At 39.1% G+C, this 24466-nt stretch overlaps 1 long non-coding RNA gene across 1 annotated transcript; it reads left to right on the forward strand.

The window, feature by feature from the left end:
• Positions 1 to 17545: 17545 nt before the first annotated feature.
• LOC307018156 lies at positions 17546 to 22184 on the forward strand. Its single transcript, XR_013802349.1, has 4 exons — positions 17546 to 17631; positions 18593 to 18708; positions 21307 to 21417; positions 21708 to 22184. It is a non-coding gene; the product is annotated as an uncharacterized lncRNA (long non-coding RNA).
• Positions 22185 to 24466: the final 2282 nt, after the last annotated feature.

Raw genomic sequence — 24466 nt, forward strand, 5'->3', positions numbered from 1 at the left:
GCTAATAACGTTATTCTGAGAGTTATTTTCCTCTGCATTATGAATGCGCATCTAACCCACGGGACCACGCCGCCCGGCGTGTTCATGTTACGTGTTCAGTACTACATGCGTTTTACCTTTACCCATGGATGCACAATAAGAACGGACCCATGTCGCCTTACTGCCAGCCCACGGAGCTGTAATAATGGATATATTGCACATGTTTGCTGGTTTTTTTCATCATTTGTAAAATATTATACTACATGGGCTGTATGATGTAAATCTTGTACCGTAAATGTTGTTAAATAAAGTTAATATTACCGACGTAGATTAACGTCCCTGTAGCTTCTTATTGCACTTGCAATATACCATTAAAGGAGTTGAACATAGATGTTTGCTATTACTATATAATACCACGCAGGGATAAGCCAGAGTGTACAACCTTTGCATGTGGGCACAACACGTTTTGACCCAGTTTGATTCATCATTCTATGATATCGCCCAGGGAAGTCGTCATACTTATGCATATATAAAAATATATATATGTTTCAAAGCCCTTATCAACTTAACAGCTGTATTAATTATAATTGTATATGTATATATATATATATATATATATATATATATAGCCTGTGTGTTGTACACACAAAGGAACAACCTTTGTTGTCAAAAAACAAATAACAAGTTGTATTGTATTGTTTATTTTAGTGTTGTTTTATGCTTATCCACATTTTTATTTCAGAGCACAGGACAGGAGAATACTGGGCACAAATAAAGTTCAACAGTGAAGCTGGCAATGCTGAACAAAACCATCTAGAGCTATAATATTTATTCAGCTGAAAAAGTCAAAGCTCTACGAAAATGTAATTAAAAATATATTGCACATGGTCTGTATTTAACAATAAGGGGTGTTGTAGTCTGTGTTGTTGTGTTTGATATTGGTATTTATGGAAATATTTTACACCTTTCCTTCAATTATTATACGTTTTAGTTACTTGTGAGCTACTTAACAATAATCATGGTTACTATCCTTTTTAATTGATCATAACTCAAAATACATATATTTTTATATATTTCATTTCATTTAATTTCAAACCTTTATTTATACAGATAAATCCCATTGAGATCATTGATCTCTTTTTCAAGGGAGACCTGCTCAAGTAGTTCCACATGAAACATAAAAACATAAATAGAACAACAAAAGGACATCATACAGCATCATTTACATAATTATCCACATAAACAGGTACCAATAGCTTCCGATTGAGTAGCATCCAACCGAGCTTTAAAAACATTTAGTGGCACCAGATTGTTCAGTTTCCATTTAATTTGCAGACTATTCCATGACAGTGGAGCTGCGGATCTAAAAGCTGTCTTCCCTAAGACAGTTCTAGCAGTTGGCACATTTAATAAAACAACAGCATTCGATCTCAGGCAGTAGCCACTTACAATTTTCCGTGAGATCAGGGAGCAGATATAAGATGGAAGTTTCCCTAACATGGCTTTGTATATAAAAATGTACCAGTGACTGAGCCTCCGTACAGTTTGTGAAAGCAAACCAGCCACCCTCAGCTTTTTAAGCAGGTTATTGACATGAAGTTTAAAAGTGAAACAATCATCAAGCCAGATACAAGATATTTGTAACAGGTAACCACTTCAAGTTTTATTCCTTGCGTAGTTACAATATCTAAAACAGGCTCTGGTGTCTTTTTAGCTTTAGAAAAGAGCATTACCTTGGTTTTCTCAACATTTAAAAAAGCTATAGTTCAGAGAGCTGAGTCTGAATAATGTTAAAAACAGCCTGTAATTTAACACCAGCCTCCTTAATGGAGGGACCTGCACAGTACATCACGGTATCATCCGCATAAAAATGTAAAGTAGCTTTATCGACATTTTCACCTAAACTGTTGATGTAGATGGAGAATAAAAGTGGACCTAAAACAGAACCTTGAGGAACACCATTAGCAATGTTCAACCACTCAGAAGACAGCCCATCAAAATGAACACATTGGACCTTTCAGAGAGGTAGTTCACAAACCACCCTACTGCATGGCTGGACATGCCTATACTGGCTAGCCTCTGCTTTAAAATGTGATGATCGACGGTGTCAAATGCTTTGGAAAGGTCAATAATAGAGCTGCACAACTCTGCTTATTATCTAAAATACTTGCCACATCATTCACCACTTTCATTGTGGCAGTGATGGTGCTGTGTTGCTTTCTGAAGCCTGACTGATGTTTAGACAGGATTTCATTTGTACATAAAAACACCTTTACCTGTTCACTCACTAGGCGTTCGAGCACCTTCGCCAGAACTGACAACTTAGAGATTGGCCTATAGTTATTTAATAAGGTGGCCTCCCCTCCTTTTAGCAAAGGCAGGACATACGCTGACTTCCACAATTTTGGAATTGTGTTTTGTGCTGAGGGAGAGGTTAAAAAGAGTAGTGAGAGGTGGAGCAATAAAATCTGCAGCTATCTTTAAAAAGAAAGGTTCTACGTTGTCCGGGCCAGCCGGTTTCTTAGGATCTAACTTGGTTAAAGCTTCACGAACAACATCAACAGTAAAAGGAGTAAAAACTAAAAGGGTTTTCCAACACACGTTTTTCAGAGTCACAGACTGTAGTGTTCACAGAAGCAGAGTTAGTGACAGAATCAAATAGAGAACCACAGGACACAAAATGCTCATTAAAGCAATTTAGCATAGTAGCCCTGTCCGATATAGAGCCAGATGCTGTGGTAATGCACGGAGGTAGCTCATTACGGATATCACCGGTGGATAACGATTTGATGGCTTTCCAAAATTTTCCAGGATTATTCAGATTCTTTGTGGTTACTGACAGATAGTACTTTGATTTAGCACTTTTGATATGTGAAGTGAAGCTATTTCTTAGCTGCCTAAAATGCAGCCATTCTACCTCTGAGCCTGATTTCCTAGCCTTTGCCCAGGCCTTGTTTCTCTCATGAAGGAGACTGGACAGCTCAGCAGAAAACCAAGGATTGTCTCGTCCCTTTACTCTAAATTTACGCAGGGGTGCATGTCTATCAATGATCTCCATAAAACCAAGATAAAAATAAGACCAGGCAGTTTCTACTATTACTACTAGTATATTACAAGTGGTTTTATGTACAACCCACACAAGTATTATGCTAAATTAAGCTCTGTTGCTTGGATATCACTAGATCCTGTTACAGCGTAATATAAAAGTACATAACAATGTATGTGTTCATTAGCATAATTACTAGCTAGCCGCTAGCTGCTAACTGCCGCGGGCCGACCAGTTAATATCAAAATCAATCATATAACAATGAATCCAGTACCATGCTGTCATGAATGCGCAGTGCTGTCGGAGCGTCCACACAGCAGCGTGCGTTGACGCTTGGCGGTGGGCGTGTCTGAAGCTTGGGGAGTCAACGCGAGCAACGGGACCAACAACCAATCACATGAATCTCCCGCCCCCGACATACAAAGCAAAAAACATTCCATGCTAGCTATACTGGCCGTTTCTCAATCGCGAGGAAACTGGCTTCCAGGCCAATATTTCAAGGATACTACGTCATCGAGTGCCGCCGAAGGACTGTTCCAATCTCCAGCATACTTGGAATTCCACCGAGGTCACGTCCTTGGTTTGGGGGTAATTTCGAGGCTGCACATGGGTAGACTTCGCGTCCTTCAAATCCCCACAATGCTTTGCGCACGGACCAATTTCAAAAACCCTTGCGGAGAATGGCTGAACCGACGCAGCACAAATTTAAATTTAAGTATGCAGTTGCGTAGAACATGTGTTGGTAAATATTTTACTTTGTTGCATTTGTTGTCACCAAAACTGTGTTCCGTGAAAGTAAAGCAATTTCATAATTAGATAGACATCGTGAGGTATTTATTTTCGGTACAGTTTATGTTGAAACCGTTAGAGAGAGTGGCACACTTGTTAGCCTGTTCCATTCTTCTTTGTTTTCCGAAGCCGTGGCTTGGAAGTATACTTGCTTCGTTTCTGAAGGAAGTGACTTGGAAGTATGCGACTACCAAGCCAGTATCCTCGCGATTGAGAAACGGCCACTGTCTATGCCTGCTAGCTGTCCATTCAATGTTTAAACGAGGTACACTGGATATAAACTCCCCAAACAGGCGAAAACCTACCAGTTTCACCCACTATCTCTGCCACCTCCCTCCATGCCTGGCTCCTCTGGTTTGTATCCCGGTAGATGAACAGAGACTGATCATACAGCACTGGGTGATTCACTACCGCAATGATTATTTTCTCCTCCATTTTATGGAACATAGAAATGACCTGCGGAATGGCTCTCGCAGCATAGGTTTGATTGGCTAGCGGTTGTACTGGCAGATTTTCATAAACGGGATTTGATTTGCTGACGCTTCCGTCTAAGCTTCAAAAGTTGAACATGGTTCAACTTTGGACGCAAGCAACGCGGGCAACGCATAGCTACGCTTCCCACAATGCAGTTTGGCGAAGCGTCACGTCACCCCATTCAAAGGAATGGGCAGAAGCGTTGAAGCTTCAACGCACGCCGCTGTGTGGACGGGCCATTACGTGTACAAATTGACGTGCTTGATGTGAATTGTGAATGAGCCTTTTGGGGGGCGTGGTTAAAGTTGTGCATGCTCTATGACCGCACATACGGGTTCTCAGGCATGACGGGTAATCTGTGACGTTTCACTCTCTCAAAAGTTGGGCCAAATTTTTATCTTCATGCGCCAATGAGCGGCTCTCATAGGAATGAATGAGGCCCCGCCTCCCACGCTGTATCCAGTTCTTATTATTCATCCATGGGTTTAACCAAAAATCAAACTTCATTTAGCAATGTTGTAACAATCCCAGATCCTTGCAAATAACACAAGTTATTAAAACTTTTGAATCCACCCATCAATGTTTTTAATTAAAAATATTTCAATCTTTCATCATGCTGTTTACTCTTTTGCTTTAGACAAAAGTTAAAAACATGGCTATACAATTGAACCATAAATGCTCTAGCACTGAAATTCACAGTTTTGTCAGGTTTTTTTCAATCAGGACGTTCGTGTTAAATGTTTGTAATTTCATGTTTTCATCTGCATTATACAAGGGGAAACACAGAGTAGAGTGAGTGAGAAAGGGACAGGGCCAGAGGGAGAAACAGAGGAACAGAGAGTGGCTGAGGAACACTGAGGGAACAGAGACAGCACCTGCTCGCTGACCTCGAGGCCCGGACAAAGACACCTCTGTCCCACAGTACAATGACGTCCGGGACACTGTAACTTCCTGTGTCTGGTGGGACGACAAACAGCATAGCAAGCTAGCTGTCTGTGCAGTCTGACTCTATTCATTTACACACACACACACACACACACACACACACACACACACACACACACACACACACACTCACACACACACTCACACACACACACACACACACACAGTGGGCCCTAATCTGGCCATTCATACAGTGACAAACTTCTATTTAAAGTTTGAGTTTAGAGTAAAGTAACACTTTCTTCTTCAGCAAAAGCCACTAAACATAGTGTTTCCTGTTTGAGTATGGAATCTGATTAGGATTATAAAAAAAAAATATCTTGCATTTTCTCTGCCTTACTTACTGATTTGAATGTGTTTATTCATCATAGATTTGTAGAATTCCCATTTTTCTGTGAGAAGAATAGACAGTCTGCTGTGGCTGCTGCTGCTGCTGCTGCAAAAAGGAATAGGAATCACTACGAGCAACAGTTGACGACCACCCCATTTTTCGGGGATTAGCTTCAGATGCTAAAATTGAGATTACTTTTTTCATGGAAACTACTCAACGTCAACGGCTATAACGGAAATATAGGCAGCATTTATTTACCAATAGCAGGTTTAAATGAGACAGGAAGTTTTTCCCAAAAAATTGCATTCAAGTTTACATCAGAGTATCTTAGCTTTTTTATTGTTTTGAGTATTCTGCTCAGCGACAACTCTGTGACATTCGGTGTTATATAATTGTCCACCACCTCAATGTCTATCTTTGATAACAGGAAGGAGACTCAACCTTCTAAAATCAACAAGCCCGTCCTTGAATTTTATAGCTGTACAGTTCAAGGAAATCAAGGCAATAAAAGGTACTGGCCTCCTTTTCCTGCTTACACATTTAGAAAATAGCATATATTTTAACTGTTTTTGAAACTGCTGCAGATGTAGCATTAAATCACGTCCATTCAAAATATATAAACTTTTATAGCTTACTGGTTAGCTACTTTCTATTTAAATGAATCAAACAGAGCAAAACAACAGATGTATTCCTTATTTAGCCTGTAAGTCATGTTTAACCACAAGCAACCGCTATTTCATATTCCAGAAATAATGCCTGGATTCATTGTATATATTCTCCCTAAAAAAAGATATGATATATTCATGCAAGCCAAAAAGTAAACCTTTAGGTTATAAACGTCTGTTAATGCAGTGATGTATTAAAAATAGGCCACTATGACCACAAGGAGACAATCTATAGTCGCTTCAAACACTTGATTCACTGTGAATTAAAACGTAGTATTCACTTTATGCAAACGATGATTTATGTTACAGAAATGGTCCCCTAACAGGCGGGATTAACCGATTTTTGGCCGTTTTAGTTTCCTCCACAACAGTGAGTTGTGACTTTTCCCCCTAAATGCGACCTCTGTAAACCACTTACATCCATTCAGACTCAAGCAGAGCCTGCAGTAGCAGAGCTGCATCTCAGTCATTATGGCACATGATATATGGGACAAGAACAGGGTGCTGAGCCGCGGCGATAGGGACGCCTGATCGAAGTTTGATCACGGCCACCAATTATGTGGTTGCTATGTTTCCTCTGTTGCTACTCAGGTATCTTCCTTTCAAACGCCCAAGGGGACGAGGAGGAAGGGTGAGGAAGGGATATTATAAACAAATGTTAATATAAAGGTGAAGTCAAACATACATTATTGGTGGGAGTTGGGAGTTAATGGGGAGTATAGAAAATAGTAGCAATAGATTATTTAAGTGGTACTGTGAGAGATTTAAGTGTGAATTTATTCATTTTATTTTACTTATCAACTGAGTTTGTTTAAGTGATTTTTTTTTTTATTTGATGATGCTTACATCCAAGTCAGAGAAATACTCCAGTGATTTAAGCCACTTTTACACACTGTCCCTCAATCTTTTTAAGTAATTCTGGACGTTTAAGGAAGAGTTTGCGATTTTTAGAAAGGTGTGTATTTGATTGCTAAGACTTAGATTAGAAGATTACTGCCACTTTACTGTAAATTGGTTGTATGCTAAAATCGATGCGATAGATTAGCTTGGCATAAAGACTAAAGAAAACAAAAACTGAGAGCATTGTTCAAATGTAGGAAATAAAATATGCCTATTAACACCCTTAAAGCTCACACATTAACAACCTGTAAACTGTTTCTGGTGCAAAGCAAATGTGTAAAAAAGTTAACATTTGTGCTTTTAGGGTGGAGGGCTTATTCGCAAAAAAAGAATCATTCACAATTTATAATGACAGTAAAAGAAAATGATACAATATTGACTAGAAAACTTGCAGTGAATTGTTGACATGAGTAGATTTCAATACTTGTAAGAAACATAGAATGTAATGCCAAAAGCAAACGCATCCACTTCTCTGTGACCTTAATCATCCTCGGGACACCGTTCCAAGCCCACAGGCCTCTCAGAGTGTCGTGTTTGTGTTTGTGCACGGGCCTGAATAATTGTGTGCGTGTGTGTGTGTGTGTGTGTGTGTGTGTGTGTGTGTGTGTGTGTGTGTGTGTGTGTGTGTATGTGTGTGTGCGTGTGTGTGTGTGCATGCGTGCGTGTGTGTGTGTGTGTGTGTGTGTGTGTGTGTGTGTGTGTGTGTGTGTGTGTGTGTGTGTGTGTGTGTGTGTGTGTGTGTGTGTGTGTGTGTGTGTACACGTGCGTTAGTGTGTGCTGTGCATGTAGGGTAAATGAATGTGATTGTTTTTATTTGCAGGTTGTGTAGGATACAGGAAGCCTTGGGGGCCCAGACTTGCTTTTTGTTATGGAGGAGTAGGTGAGTGTGTGAGTGTGTTTATGTGCACATGTGTGTGTGTAAGAAAGAGAAAGAGAGATGGAGGCAGTCAAAGTTAAAGCCATGTCTTCTGTCTATAACTGCTGGGCATAGAGTCTCAGTGGAGCCAGAGTGGGGTACAAGGGCGTAAACACACACCACACACACACTCATTCACTCACTCACACACACACACACACACACACACACACACACACACACCCACACACACACACACACACACACACACACACACACACACACACACACACACACACACACACACACACACACACACACACACAAATGGCAACACTTTATTTGAAACATATCGCTGTAATTTATAGCATCCTATTGATCCACTCAGGGCTTGAGCTGATTCATCCCTTATGTCAACTCTTACAATGTTCTCATCTTCCTCCTAAACTACATACAACTGGAATATTGCAATGGTTAATTATTAACAGATGGCAAAGTCAGAACTAAAGTTCTTGTTTTATCAGTGAACATTTCTGAATTTGCACACAACAATACATAATCCAATGCAAAAGGTTTTTGTTCACACATTCAAATGTGCAGGAGGAAAGAGATCCTGAAGAAGCTGTTTTCACCAGCAGAGTACAAGAGGTTCTTAAGTCACCTAAGTCTTAAGTGCTTTAAGTCACTGTATGGGACATTGTGTCTGTGTTCCATAAGCAGCAAAACTAAGAGGAATCTGATGCTATTGAAACTTATTTACTATCTGTCACATTCCTAATAGTCATGAGAGATTTGCATGATTCAACCAATCAATGAGTCGAACACTGAAGGGAATTAAATTATTTATCTTTTTGTAAAGTCACTTGCATTTATAAGAATCAACAGTTTCAGGCAGCCTTAATTTGGCAACAAAGTCTCCTAGAAATCACATGGATATAGTAATGAACTACAGGAAATCAAACGAAAAAGGTTAAAGAGAAATATCAGCTGAATTAAGTCACAATATGTGCATACCATAAGAAATCTGCTAAAAAGTATAAACGTATATCGACGAAATCTACTCATAGCAATTAAAGCAGGATTCATTTTGTATGGCTTCTTTATAATCACTGGCAACACTTGGTTAATGGAAGGAAATATCAGTCTTTGTTAAATACTTCAAAACAAAATATGTTTACTTAACGACAAGTAATAAAAACTACGATCTTTCCCCAACCAAAACCAAAGTACATTTGGTGCCCAAAAAATATTTGAACGCCTTCCATCTACACCAGAAATCTCCCTACGAATTGCATGAGGTGAAAATGTAGCACTTCCTACAGTTAACCAAAATAAATGTTGTTTAACTGAATAAACTCTAGGCAATAATTATGTTTCCTCCGAACACAACTGGCAAAACCAATTGGTATTATAAACATGCTTTCTACGGACAGGGTTGCAAATGGCAAATTGTGTTGTTGGTTTCCCACACTAAAACTTTTTTAATTTGACAGGGTTGCAACATGAACATATCTTACAATAATCTGGGTGCATGTTTAAGAAAGATATATCTTTGGTGGTATAAATATGCTTGTATGGCCAAACCAATTATTTAACTTAAATGTGGAGTTTTAAAGTACATTCAAATAAAAAGCTATTGGATTAGTATTTTGGGGCTTGTATTTGGTTAAAATTGAACAAATGTCCTTAAATCAAAGGAAGGATTTCATAGCTTTTTGGCAAAACCATAAATATTGTATGAAGCAACCTGGATGAAGAAGTCTATTCGCCAAGACCAACTCTTATCTCATAAAAGTAGATATGTAAAGTCAATGGCAATGAACAAGATACTGAGTAATATGACAGCCATGCCTCAACATTGGCTTAAAATATTTGTACAAATATGATTTTGCTTTGCTTGTTTTGCAACAAAATGAAAAAAACTCTCCTCTCCCTCTCTGTTTTTGCCTCCTGAGGTTTTGCTGCAGTTTCCTTTAGTAATTTGACAGTTTCACCACATCCAGTTTGGTTTCTGGCTGGTGTCTTGGCTGGGAGCAACGGCAGAGCTTTTTCTGGAACCTTCTTTTACCCCCTGCTACAGCTCCTATGTGGTTTCATCTCTGAGGGCCTCCAAAGCACATGGCTGTCGTCCCAGTGGGAAAGAAGGAGAGAAGGAGAAAGAGAGAGAGAGAAAGAGAGAGAGAGAGAGAGAGAGAGAGAGAGAGGCAGAGGGGGTAGAAATGAGTGAGAAAAAGGGTAGAAAGAGACGAATAAAGTGTATGGAGAGAGAGAGGGAAAGACTGAAATGAGGGACCCAGTGAGGGGCATTTGTGCTCCGAGCAAACAGGCCAAAGAAAATTAAGGCCTTCATTCTTCCCTCCAGGTCTTCCCCACTTCCTCCCTCCTCCCTTTCTTCTCAAACCAAGGACATAAACACCAGACAGGCAAAGAGTTTGACCTAAAGAAGAAACGTTTCATTTAGCAATTTGTCCTTGTGTTCCCTGTCCTCCACTAACCTAACCCTGTGCTTTACAATTCAATGCTGGACCTGAGTCAGAAGTGACTCACTGCAATACGCAGCTGAAGGTTTTCATTGTAGAATGTGTTTCATTGTGCAAGGAAATAAAATGTGGATTGCTCACTTTTAAAAGTAGCTTCAGCAACAATTATGAGTGAGGTCTGTGTCTGTTATTAACAAATGGTACTTTTTCTAAACGTACAAACTCTCCAGACTTTTGATCATGTCCCAATGCCGATGGACATTCTCTTTAATTAGGGTATAGTAAAAGGGCAATCAGTGCAAGTGAAAAATAACTATAGCTGGAAGTTATGTAATGTATTTCTTGTTGCAGCAGTGACGCAACTTATTGGAAAGTTAAAATAATACACCAGGGTGTTCCGCTTGGTTGAAGATGCATTCAAGTTGATATCAAATAAGCGTGAAATGGAAAAACAATTCCCTCATCAGTATGATTATCTTTATTATTATAAATATGTTATATACTGTATATTAACTCTTGTTTAAAAAAACGACATCTTGTCATGCATCATGCACATAATGCCTGTTAGCTATAGTCTTGAAGCAAAAACTCTCCCTCTGAAGCTCTTTAGCTAACCTTTACCAAACACTTTCAATACAATTGGCAGGTGAGAAAGCACATTAATAGGTCACAGATTAAGGTTTTGTGCCACATGTGAACATTTTTTTGATTTGGTAAATATATTGAAAATACATTTCCTCATGTTTGTATAAAAACAAACAAACGTGCATTGTGTTTCTCTTTAAATGCATTTACTGTTGCCAATCAGTGCTTATGAATGTAAGCCAGGGTGAATGTAAGTGTTTTGGAAGGCACTGCCAAATAACTTTTGGTGGATGGTTTTCATTTGAATTTGCAAATATATATAAAAACACTTTGACTATAGGCGATGAGAGCTACTGAAAATTCCTGTGCTGTTATGATTAAGAGTAATGTCATGAGCCAGAAATAAGAGAGAAGGAAAGAGTAAAAGGGAGGGAGGGGGTGTGTAATTTACACCAGGAAGTAATTATGTAAATTCTAGGCCGGTTCTTCTAGTTTACAGTCCAGCCATAAACTCACTGTGATGTCTGGCTCGCAATAAACATTATTTATTTCTTTGTTTATTAATGCTTCCTCTGCTATTCCTCCTCCATGTTCCTGTGTTACTTTTTTAAAGAAGGAAGCTAGTACAGAACCCCCCCGCCTGAGAGGCCCAGCAAAGTTTAATGTTAAAACATCGGCCCAAGTTATTTTTTATGAAACAAACATGAGGCTTTGATGTGGGTTTGTCACATGTGGTTTGATATTTTTTGCTGATGTTTTGAAGTGGGTATTACAGTAAACAGATTCATATTAACGGCCTCAGGACTAATTCTGATACGGTTAAACTACTGACTTGCATCTTGTGATCCGTTAATGTCAAAGACTTTTCATTAAAGAAAGTGAAAAAAAAACACCTGTGTACTCTCCTAAAAACTCATATTGATGATATTAAACATGAGAAGCAAAGTAAAACAATTGAAATTGATTTGTCACCATAACAACATAGTGAATCTCATTTTAATCCAAAAAAAAACTGCCTCTGAAAATGCATCATTTTCTTATCATTTTCTCATGGACAAGCTCACACTTCAGTGGAGATGGGGAAAAAAATAAGTAAGCCGGCTGTGGTGAGGTGAGTTAAAAAAAAACGCCTCCTGACGTTGTTTGCTTGTGAAATATTCAACAACCATGTTTGCTCAATGTTAGACAAAATATAAAAACTTCTGAATTAATCTGTTCACATTGTCTGTTAGTTTGTTTGAAGTAATGAGAGTTTTTCTAAAAGCTGTGATTCTGTACTACAATCCAAATTTTAACTAGCCTAAAGCCGAATGTCTTATTTTCAAAACATCTTGTTTGCCCTGTCACAACATCTGCAAACCTTTGTTGGGTGCCAATAAGCCACCCACTGAAAAACAACAAGCAGAGGCTAAAGTCCGCAGAGACCCGGCAGCTTGTTTTCAACTGTCAGAGAGGCAGGATTCTTTAATGACATGTTGTATCCCATCCTAACTGTAACATCCTCCCCACAGGGTAAATAAAAGCTCAAAGTGTGTGTTTATGTGCGTGTGCGTGTGTATGTGCGTGTGCGCGTGCACGTGCTCGCGCGCGTGTGTGTGTGTGATTAGAAAGAGATATATGATCCATCCTGTCTCCCTCAAAGGAAAGAGCCTCTGGTGACGTACATGCACAGCTCATGTGTTCAGGCAAGGGAGAAAGACCGAAAGAAACGTCCAAGTGCATGAATGCAAGTGCAAGAGTGAGTTTTTATGTATGCGTACGTGTGTGAGTGCTGCAGTGTTAGTGCACATGTGCATGCACAGCAGATAGCCTCTGTGTTTATTTAGTTTGAGGTGACAGCAGGAAGGAAGGCAGGTTAACAAGCTGCCGGCTCCAGGCACCCAGGCACATGGTGGTTACGCAACCCCGGCCAACTCCTTTCTCTCACACTCAGACACAGATAATGCACTCACCTGGGTGAGAAAACAGACGCACTCACAACTTTGCAGGCACATTGGAGTGCTCTTAAACCAGCGGAATTTGACTCTGCATCATACTTGCATAACAAATAAAAAACTCTGATAATTTACTCTTATCTAATCATTGTCATACAAAACACACACAATGTAAACAACAACTTTAGTAAAGCTGGTTTTGTTTTTCTGTCGATGTGTTGTTGTGACCATGCTGTAGGCGCCACAGTTGTGGAAACATGGTGAAGGATTTGACACAACAATTGTTTTAGCACCAACATAACCAGAAAACAAAAGTGAGGTCAATGTGGAAGTGCCTTAAACTTGCCTTCTCTCTCTAATATCCAGCAAGGGGTACTCCTCTAAAATAAGTTTGGTTGTGTAGAACAGAAAAGTACCTACTTCGCACTAGATGTGTTGCTTCAGGGAACATTTTCCTGACAAGTATATGGTGTAAAGTTTTAAGTCTTACTATTTTATTGCATGAAGTGGAGCTAGAAGTGTTGAAAAGGCTATTGCGTACCAACAGGTAATGCTTGCATACTACAGCTTCGGAATCACTTCCTGATTAATCCTCAAAACAGGTGAGTATCAGCAGCATAGAGAAGGAATTTATTCCATCAATGCATTTCATTTGGTTATAAAGCTAAATATAACAAGAAAAAAAGAGGACCAAGAACAGAGCCCTGAGGCACTCCAAACTCAGAAAATGGTGATGCAGTTTTTTTTAGAGGAAACATACTGTACTCTTTCAGTAAGTAACACTTTGTAACACAATCTATTTTCTGCAGAAAAAAAGGATATTGCAGACAACTGATTTTAAGTGTTGCTAAAGTTTCTAAAAGTAATCAAGGACTGCTTTTATTTCTGCTTATTATTTGAGAGAAATATGCTGCTTCTCCAGTGGATAGCAGATGCTTGCAATTCAATAAATACACAATCCGTAGACAATGTCCGGTTCTGATTTTTGCCTCCCAATGTTCTGCAGGCCACGTGTTCCTTCAGTAAACCATGTTGCAGACCTCTTTGATCATCTTGACATCTATCATCACAATTCATTTGACAGGGTTATATGTTTACATGTATTTGTTTTAACAAGCTTAACCAGAATTATTTAAATAAAACATGTACTTTATTGGCAAAGATCAGACACAAACTGTTTTCGGTATTTGAAAGTTGCTCAATAGTCAGATTCATAGGAGTATTTATTTAAAGAGAAACATAAGCACATTCTCGGCTGACAGGCGTGCACTCAGACGTTCTCAAGTACACACACAGAGGTACACATGTGCACTTGCTCACTAACATATCTACCAGGTGCAGCATCTGTGATTGTATTTTGTGCTGTGTTGAAACATCGTACCTGTGATTTACAGACCCAAAGGCAAAACCCAGGGTGGACAGAAAAAGACAGACGAAGAGATAGAAAAGAAAGAAGGTCTCAATAATAATTTATAAATATGTATATGAGGGGTTTTATGGGTGTATTTGTGTGTGCACATGGCAGTGATGGTCACTCAAGCAGAAAAGACCCCCCACGTCATCCATTAACACACTCTCACCTTTGACCCCCCCACCCAAACTTCTCTGAATGGCTGTCTAATGGAGGCCAGACTTTGAAAGTGTGTGTGTGTGTGTTTGTTTCCATGTGCTCTCATACTTGGTTGCATGTGTTCATCTGCATGTGCATAGGAGCGAGGAAGAGACAGACAGACAGACAGACAGACAGACAGACAGACAGACAGACAGACAGACAGACAGAAAGGATAAAGAGAGGGAGTTTGTGAGTACGAAGAAAAAACAAGGAAGTTTACACAGCCGACTTTGCGGAGCTGCAGGAGCTGCTCTATTTATAAAGACAGCAAACACTCACTTCAAATGTGCTTGTGTGTACGCGTGTGTATGTACATAAAACCATGTTTTCATGTGCTGTACAGTTTGTGTGTGTGTGAGCTCTGTTTGTGGGTGTGTGCATTTCAGAATGTGCACAGCTGTGTGTTTGTGTCTGTGTGAGTTTATGTGTGTGCGTTAGAATTAATAAATACGCACAATTGAAGGCTTCCTGTTATTTGGCGGTGAGGCCAGAGGAAGTTATTTTGTGGTACACTGATAATTTCGGTCAGAACACCAGGCTATAAATACTGTCAGCGCTACGCACTCTATCCCTCCTTCTCTCCTCGCTCTATCATTCCATCCCTCCCTAAAATGAGAAACTGGTGTGCTGCAGGAAAACAAGAACAAAATAAGCGTGCAGGGAGTTGTTTTTAGATATTTTACAACATCCCTCTCTCCACTCTGCTCTGCTGTCACGTTCATCGTAGGAACAGGATTGCGTGGCAACATATGCTCAAAATAAGAAAGCTTTGCATATGTGAAAAGCTCAAATTGGTCACATTTGTTGCAAGTTTTTTTCTCTTTCTCAACAAATATAGTGGAAACCACTACTAAACAATTATCTTGTAAGAAAGCATAGCCCATGTAGCCAGCCTGATATGTTATTCTTCTTTGCGTTTTTTTAAAATAGAATTTTCCTTTTTTGGTTTTAGCATTAAGACATGGCCACAAACATGGCACATAAGTAAAATATACTGAGATTTGATGACAGTAGGAAAACCACAAAAGTAGAACACCGCCAGCCTTACCCTTGGATGGAAAGCAACTGAAAACAATTGGGAAGAAAAAGTAGGCAATATTACAAAACTTCAAGAAGTGAAGAAAGTGGTTCTCAGAGGGTCTCATATTTTAGGGTTTTACAGTAATGAGGAATTTGGCTCAGCACAAGTAGTTAAATAGTTGTTCAAATACAGGTACACACACTACAGGAACATGTTCACCAATGCGCACAATAACCAGGAAAAACACAAACACACACTGGGATGCAGCCTGCTACACATGCGTACCCTCTCATTAATATGGCCCTCAAAGACGCATGTGGTCACTGCATGAGGCATGCCAGGAAATTCTTTCAAGGGCATGTTAATATTCCAGATGCTTTTGGATATAAACAAGCTTCCAAATTGGAGAGCGGATATTCAATTTGAGCACAGCTCTGCATGGCGATACAGAGATGTTTATCCCTGCCTGCCTATCTTTGTAGCCGGATGGCTGAGTGGCCACTTAGTGTTTACCTATGATAAGGGTTTACTGTTTGACTACCAGTTAAGCTGCAGTCAACAGAGAGGCCACAGTGGGGAACGTAGTTTTTATAAAACCTGTTGCTCTTTGTCATTTGATGCAGAGCAGTACAGTACACTAAGGTCAGCCCACAGGATGAGAGAATAGTTTATGTGGTTTGTTTTTATCTTACTATGATGCAAGATGGGTGTGGAGTTCGCTGCGCAGATTTGTACAAGAAACTAAAGAGAACATTTTAGAGTCCTTATCAGAACATATGGACTCAAAAGGCTTAGACTTGAAAAAAAAATGCCAGTAAGGTGTCTTTTATGCATATATGCATGCAAAATGCAGCTTAAAAAACAGACATGTGTATTTGCTAATTCATACAGTTAGCATGATCACATAAAATGTATTAAATATTTAAATGTTGACAGTTAGCATGTCATATCTGATATTATCATGCTAATGTAGCATACATATTATATTATGGTATCTTCAGTAGTTCCCAGCTACCCTGTACCTCTTCTGGTTTTAAGCATTGTTGCCATGAAAATAAAACACATCACTTAGCAAAGTTTTTGTTAACAAAGACCTGGGGGACATCTGTTTAGAGCAGGAAATGGAAAATCTAGTACAGGAGAAAGTGATTACAGCAAGGCAGACTTTTTTTTTTTTTTACTTTTATGAGCCATGTCATGTTGTTTACTTTAAAAGGACAATCTGCTCACTGACTCTCACACTGAACAATCGAATGTTTTACCGATGTGAAGGAGTTATCTTCAGGCAAAAGTATTTTGGAAATGAAATCCCCTAGTAAATGTTTGGGGGTGAGACATCTGCCACGAGGAATCTGATCCATCGTTCACACTCGAGCAGCCTCACCATGCAGCTTTTTACAGCCTTGCTTTATGTACAGGTTGTTAGCCCTGAATGGCCTCTCATCATTAAGGACAAAACAAGCACATCTCAAAGTTTATGGCAGGACCACTCAAGTCAGCAATACACAGGAACTGCACAAGACCCCTCCTGGACTCCTTAAGAGAATTCAAGAGAGTAACAACAAACACACAAGCTACCATTTCCAGGTCTTCAATACAAACATGTAAGCTTATCTTTGGCTACAACATGCTTATCATGCATATAAAACATATTTTTGCTTTGTTTAATAAGTTTACTAGCACTCAACTTTTTACAACTGTGTTTTTTAAATCCTGAAAAAGATCACTTCCTCTTCCCCCTCCAACATCAACAAATTGTAGTTGTAACTGACAAGTCCTCACTGTGCGATGTCAGTATCGTTCCTCTCAATCAACTCCGGTTTGTCCTGGGACTTTATCCCCCGGCAACATCGGAACTCACTGTTTACCCATCCCATAATAAGGCTCATTCAGCTGAGGACATCTTGATTAGGTCTGCGGAACGTCTGGTTCTCATTTAGCATGGAGGATGGGGACAGAGAGAAAGGAAGGAAGGAAGGGGGTTAGAAAGGGAGCGGAGGATAGAACTGGAGAGGTGAGTGGAAAAATTATAATAGAAAGAAGTATCGTCTTTAAGTCAGATTTGGGGATATGACAAAGTTGAGGTCCAAGTTTGGGTTCATACATGTGATAATATTTGGCAAAATCACAGTGTGCTTAGTATGAACTTGAAAACTGATCTGGAGGGAAACCATGATACCAAATTTGTATAGATTTTCCCTTATTCACACAGTAAATGAAAATGTCTAATACCCTCTGCTATAATTTGGCATAATCATGATATCTTCCCTCTATCCTTGGAAAACAGGATTTAGTACTACCATTTCCTGGCCAATCACTATGCAAACATACTGTAAAATTGGCAACTATCGAAAAACTCAGTCAACCTCTCCCCTCCAGCTACAGTATACATGTCAGATGTTTTGCTTGCTTGTGAAATTGTCTTGATTCTGCCGACATGTGAGCAAGTCAAGGTAAGTTTAGCATAGCTTAGCTTAGCTAAGCTTAGCACAAAGACTTAAAGCAGGAGAAAACAGCTGGTCTGTGTCCAAAAGTATAAAAAATCATCCTACCAGCAACTGTAAAGCTTACTGATTAACACATATCTTGTTTGTTTAATCTGTAGTACACCAAGTAACGTGTCAAAACAACAGGTTGTGGTTAGACCGGGTGTTGTGTGCCAAGCAATTTTTTGTCGAGGCGTAGTTACTTCCTGGAGTCTTGTGGTCACATTGAGGCTGCCAGAAAACCAGCAATGATACTTTTAATTAATTAAGATGCATGTTCAATTATGAATTTCATTTCAAATAAATCTATCGCTTATTTCCTTAATTAATCAGTAAATAAAAAGTCATCACAATTTCAAAATGTTCAAGAAATTCCTGATCTTTTTTTTTTGGGACAAAAATCACAAAAGAGTCTAAAGCAAAGATTAAGTTTTCACTGATATAAAAGAAAACATGTCGATTTTTGATTGATAAATATCTCTTTTTCAGCCTGGCATGAATCCCTCCAGCATGGCATTGTGCATGTTCATTTCATAGGATGAAGTACTGGGCATGACAAACAAAAACATAATAATGGAGCTGGAAGATTGCATCAGAAAATGCAGGTATGACATTCATATACAATGCAGCTTAAAAAAAGGCCTCAGCAGAACATAGACAGAGGCTGTATACATATATACTGTCAATAAACATGCATTCAAAAAGATACGTCAAGACACACACACACACACACACACACACACACACACACACACACACACACACACACACACACACACACACACACACACACACACACACACACACACACACACACACACACACACACACACACACAGCATGTTTATGTGACAGAGTAGAGTTCATGTAACAGATAAGGGACAGTAGAGTCAACATTACTGTGGATAGCCTGCTGATAGAGTGTTCCTTTCCTTCCTCTGCCCTTTATTTACCTAATGATAAAGTGGGCCTGTATATGTGTGTGACAGGATGTGTGCACATGTGTGCGTGTGTATGAACATTTGTGATTAAGCGGGTGTTTTCCACTCATTGGAACCACAAAGGGGCCACATCTTATATCCAAGTGTTTGCACCATTCACAAGTAGTGAGAATGTGTTCTGTGTTAAAAGGGACTTCTACAAATCGCATTACTTCGATAAAGGGGATCCGAGTCTGCTTCAACTGAAAACCAGAGCCAAAAAGCATAAAGAACATTGACACTCCCACAGGGTAAAGGCATTATCTACAACCACTTCCAGAACAAAATGTTGAAGCTAAACATGTACCAGGAAAAGCCTTGAGCGAGAGAGAGGCCATCTCGTAATTTTCAAAGGTCATAGGTTCAATTCCCAGGTTGAAAACACTCTGAATTACAGTACAACTTAAACGCCTGCACACACATGGTTAAGCAGCTCTGTGGATCCACCCAGTTTAAAACTATTGTCCAGCAAAAATGCCAAGAGACAAACAGAGATTTAAATCACATTAAGCCACTACCGTTTCTTTGTCTAGCAAAACCATAAAGCTCCTAGAGGTTTGTTAGTGTTTATACCTGCAAACACATAGTCTTTTATTAGCTTTTGTAAATGTCACTTAGGGCAACTTCCTCTTCAGTTATACAGTACCTCCTTTGATTTCTCTGTTTAGGAAATTAGGCTACAGGGCAGTCTGATAGACAAACTGAAGATTAGAGGAAACAGGATAACAAAATACAGACACAAAGGCGGTAGGTGATATTCATCAGCAAGGAGGAAAGGTTCCAGCAGAGTAGAGAGAGAGAGACAGTCGTACTTTCATACTTTCCTCCCTGCAGTCTCCAGCAGAAAACAGAGTGGAAGAGTCATGCACCAGCGGAGGAAATTGGGAATGTGAAACATGCCAGATTAGAGAAGCAATCGGAGGGCCTGCAGACACACTCAATGGCTTCAACCATGGGAAAAAACATGCACACATACGCACATACACGTGCACATACCCACACACACAACCACAAAAACCCATTCAGATTTTGAACCACCTGCTGCATTCCACAGCCAATAAGTCAGCTACTTAAGGAGCCAGCTTTTAATCAGCCAGTCAGTCAAAGAGGCAGGCAGTAAAGCAGCCAACCATCCCACCAGTTAATCAGCAAGACAACTAAACAGCCAGGCAGCCAGTCAGTTAGTGGGATTTACTACTTTAATAATCTGCAAGTAAGCGGCCATTTGCAGCCTGTGACACAAAGACATTAGCACAGAGCAACATCAAGCAAGAAGTAAAAATACGTTTGGAAATAGCTTGAAATGTTTTTGTAGGCCTACTCAAATATGCATGTGCAGGAAATTACATAAAAAATAAATACTTAAAGGTGACCTATCATGCAAAATGCACTTTTGTACGTCTTTTATACATGAATATGTGTCCCCGGTGTTCCAGGGAACTCACCAAGTGTCAGAAAACACAACCCTCTCTATTTTCCTCCATACCCAAATCTCTTAAAAATCTGATACAGACTGATTCAGATTTGAACACTTCTATGACGTCACAGAAGTGGCGCTACGGCTATTGGGCCAACTCCACCAATCAGGAGGAGACAGCCACGGACATTGCTGTTCGAAAGCGCTGGAGACGCTGTAGTACATATGCCAGGCCTGTAGATGGTGCTGTTCTCACAGAATCAGCCCATGCAGAGACAGTGTTAAATTGAGCGAAATGAGGAATGGCTAAAATGCATGATCTGTTTGTCATTTTGAAAAATAAAAAGTATAAATATGCCTTATATAGGTATGGTCCTACACTATATTATTCAAATATAGCATGATAGGTCCACTTTAAAAAACAATGGCAGAAATGTATGTGTGTTTTACACACGGCATCTATTGCACGTCTGTCCGTCCTGGGAGAGGGATCCCTCCTCTGTTGCTCTCCTTGAGGTTTCTCCCATTTTCCCCTTTAAACTGTGGGGGTTTTTTGGAAGTTTTTCCTTGTACGATGTGAGGGTCTAAGGACAGAGGGTGTCGTATTGTCATACTGATATTCTGTATAAACTGTGAAGTTTGAGACAAATGTATCATTTGTGATATTGGGCTATATAAATAAACATTGATTGATAGAACAGATTTCACAAACACACAGACACACACACACACACACCACACACACCACACACACACACACTTAAGGAGGAAGCCAGGACGTCTTAAATCCATGATATGCCCCTCAGAGAGAGGCAGTCAGAAGCAACACAGCTGACTGGAGCGCTTCAAAGCAGGAAGGAGCCGAGCCTCCACCTCCACCAGCCTGCACGTACAAGGGGAAGTGAGGAGTTTACAGGGTAAGATGGGGGTAGGGTGAGCAGGGTGGATGAGAAAAGAAACACAAGATGTGAAGGCCGCACCTGCATTTTGTGTGTTATAGTTTACACTTATAGTTCATCCTCTCTTCATTATGTTTGTTGACATTTTTGACCTCATGCACAATGCACACTAGCAAACATATGCATGTGGGCAGCATGTTCATGTTGTAGCGCAAACATTTAGTTTCTGTACTGTAGCACATCAATCTTTCTTTAGATAAGTTCACCTTATGTCATAATTTCACCTTTTTTTTAATTTGATTTACCAGTGCTGATGGTGCTGCTGTCTTTGCTGTTTCTGGATGAACATCACATCAGGCTGGACAAAAGTAGAGCTCTTAAATACAGGAAGTGGCAAATCAGAATGTACCAAATGCCACCACACTATGGGGTTTTGGGGGATTTCTATTCAAGAGATGTTCTTAATTTCCTTAGAGTATATTATTTGTTGGTGATTTTCTCATAGGTAAATGCTAACTATGTATATTTAAACGAATAAACTACATGTTTTTGTTATTTCCTTTTGTTGAATGGTATAGTTATCTTTTTATTACCCCTTTAATTCTAAAGAAAATGGTCTGATCCGAATTTAAATATGTGCTCAGTTTGGGGTAAAATCTTATCAGTTAATGTTTCATTAGCATAACCTAAGTCAAGTTTTGTTTTATGACTTCTGATTTGTAACAAATGTTTTGTTTGGGTTTTTTGGTAAATAAAAAATCCAACAAATCAAATCACTTTGGTAAGTGTAATATTAAGGACTGCAACTAAGACTGAAATAGTTTGGTGAAATTGGGATTATGCTATAAGAATGATAAAGGATGTCTTTTCCTTTTTATGTACTTTCTTCTACCCCAATAAATCCTAGCATCCCTGTGCCTATTACCTTTATTTAGTTAGTCCCCTCCCCTTCCTCTCACTTAATAAACAGTGTTTTATTCCTGTTCAGTATTTAATTTTACATTCTGTTTTTAGCTCATCTTATTCTATTTTACATGTAACAGTATAGTTTACTTCTTACACATTCACTTGCACATTGGTCACTGCAACATTCTCTCTTGCACTATTTCATTTATATTCTGATTCTTTTTAACAATGTATATTATTTTATTGTTTTACATCCTATATATATATATTTGTATGTTGCACTGTTGAAGGAGCCTAAGAGACTATAGTTTTTCATTGCCAGAATTACACTGTTGCTACTGTGCATATGAAAATAAAACCTTTGAATCGTTGGTTCTTCTGCCATTTAATTCCCTTAATCCATCTTCTATTTCTCCCTCTTTCCTTCCTTCCCTGTCTTCCCTCTCTGTCCATTTTTTTCTCCCTCTTTAACGGTGGCCCTCTCCTCCTCCTCCTCCTCCTCCCCCTCCTCTCTCCACCACCTGTGCCCCTGCGGAGGGGGAGTTCCGGGAAAGAGGAAACCCCCGGGGCAGCCAGGCACCTCACAGATGGTTAGCAAATTACACCTTCATTATACCTCTCCTCTCCTCTTCCTCGCTTCCTCTGGCCACTGCTTCACAATGACTCGCTGTTCCTGTGACACCTCACATCTGTCAGCAGCTGACCAGGCTGCTCACAAAAACACATCTTTAGGAAGTTTGTTTTAATTCAACCACAATACTGCTTTTATTGTATGTTTACAAGTAACTTTTCTTCTTTTTTTACAGCTAAAAAGACTTAATGCTGGCGATAATATTTAATGCATGTCTTTAAGAGCATGTCCTTTTTAACCTGATAGGAAAACTTACTTTATGGCAGTTACTCACTCAAATGTTGTTCAAGTGACATAACAGGTAAAGGTAAGGTGCAGTTTGCAGTCAATCATATAAAGGGTTTACTTTAAAAAAAAAAAAAAGATCATCCAATCTTGCCACTTGTTTTTAGGTTTAGAAAAAACAACAAAATGATTAGGTTACTAGGATTTTTTTTTTTTTTTATATAATTTTACAAAAAAGGTTACATTATCCTGAAAATGTGCATTTATTGAAACCCAAAAAATCCTAAAATCCATCCGACCCAAGTGATTAAGCCATCAAATATTCTTAAATAGTTTCCGTCTTAATTTTTGCACTGCACAGCATTCACTTCAGAGATATGTTAAACGCGTGTTATAGTCTGCCCGAGAACAGTGGAAACAGAAATATAGTTTCTTCAGGTTAGTTTCAAGAGAAGCATCTCTTATAGAATTGTGCGTTACTAAATCACAGTCATATCAGGTAATAATTTAAGCAATTGCACTTCAATTTGTAGGATGATTAACGATAACAATGTTCCATTTCCAAAGAGATATTAACTCATGCTCTCTGTTGGACTGGAACGTGTCAAAACGAGTGGGGAGGTGAAATTATGAGACAGTATGATGGAAAGATGCTCATGGGAACTGTAAAATAAAGCACTAATCATAATTCATTGGGATATGATATATGACAACCTCAGCCTGAGAAGTCTGTTTTTTTGTTATTATGTGAGTTTGGAGATGTGTCTCAAGGTAAAGTTTAAACGCTCTGCATGGTTATTGAAGAATTTCTAGACTGTACGAGGCTTTTTGGCAGCCGTGTAAGCCAAAGAGGTCAAAGTTCATCATTGATTCACTGATTTCTCCTGGAGTTTAAATAAAGTCAAACTTTCTTTATTATGGCCAGGCATAAAAAAAAAAGTGGAAGGGGAATGGGTTTTATTTTCATTTTAAAGTTAAAACGCTTAGAATAAAGACAAATTGTTGAGAATTAGTTAAATCACCATTTTAAAATGTCTGGAATAAATCAAACTACCAATGCATATAATGAGAGTTGACTTTAAATTCAAGATACGCAAACATATTTCTCCTCCCATTTTCTCATTATACGTACCTGACCCTAATATTTATCTGTACATAATTAACGATCCTGCATATTTTTCTCAATTAGCAATGATAACCATAAGAAAGAACAAGAGAACACAGAACTTAGAAGCTGGAAGTTCTCCTAATTAAAGATCTACAGTCTTCAGGTCACCAGCTGTTTGCTAAGTTGTAATGACCACG

Source organism: Notothenia rossii (assembly GCF_949606895.1).
Source record: "Notothenia rossii genome assembly, chromosome: 9".
Taxonomy (NCBI): Eukaryota; Metazoa; Chordata; class Actinopteri; order Perciformes; family Nototheniidae; genus Notothenia; species Notothenia rossii.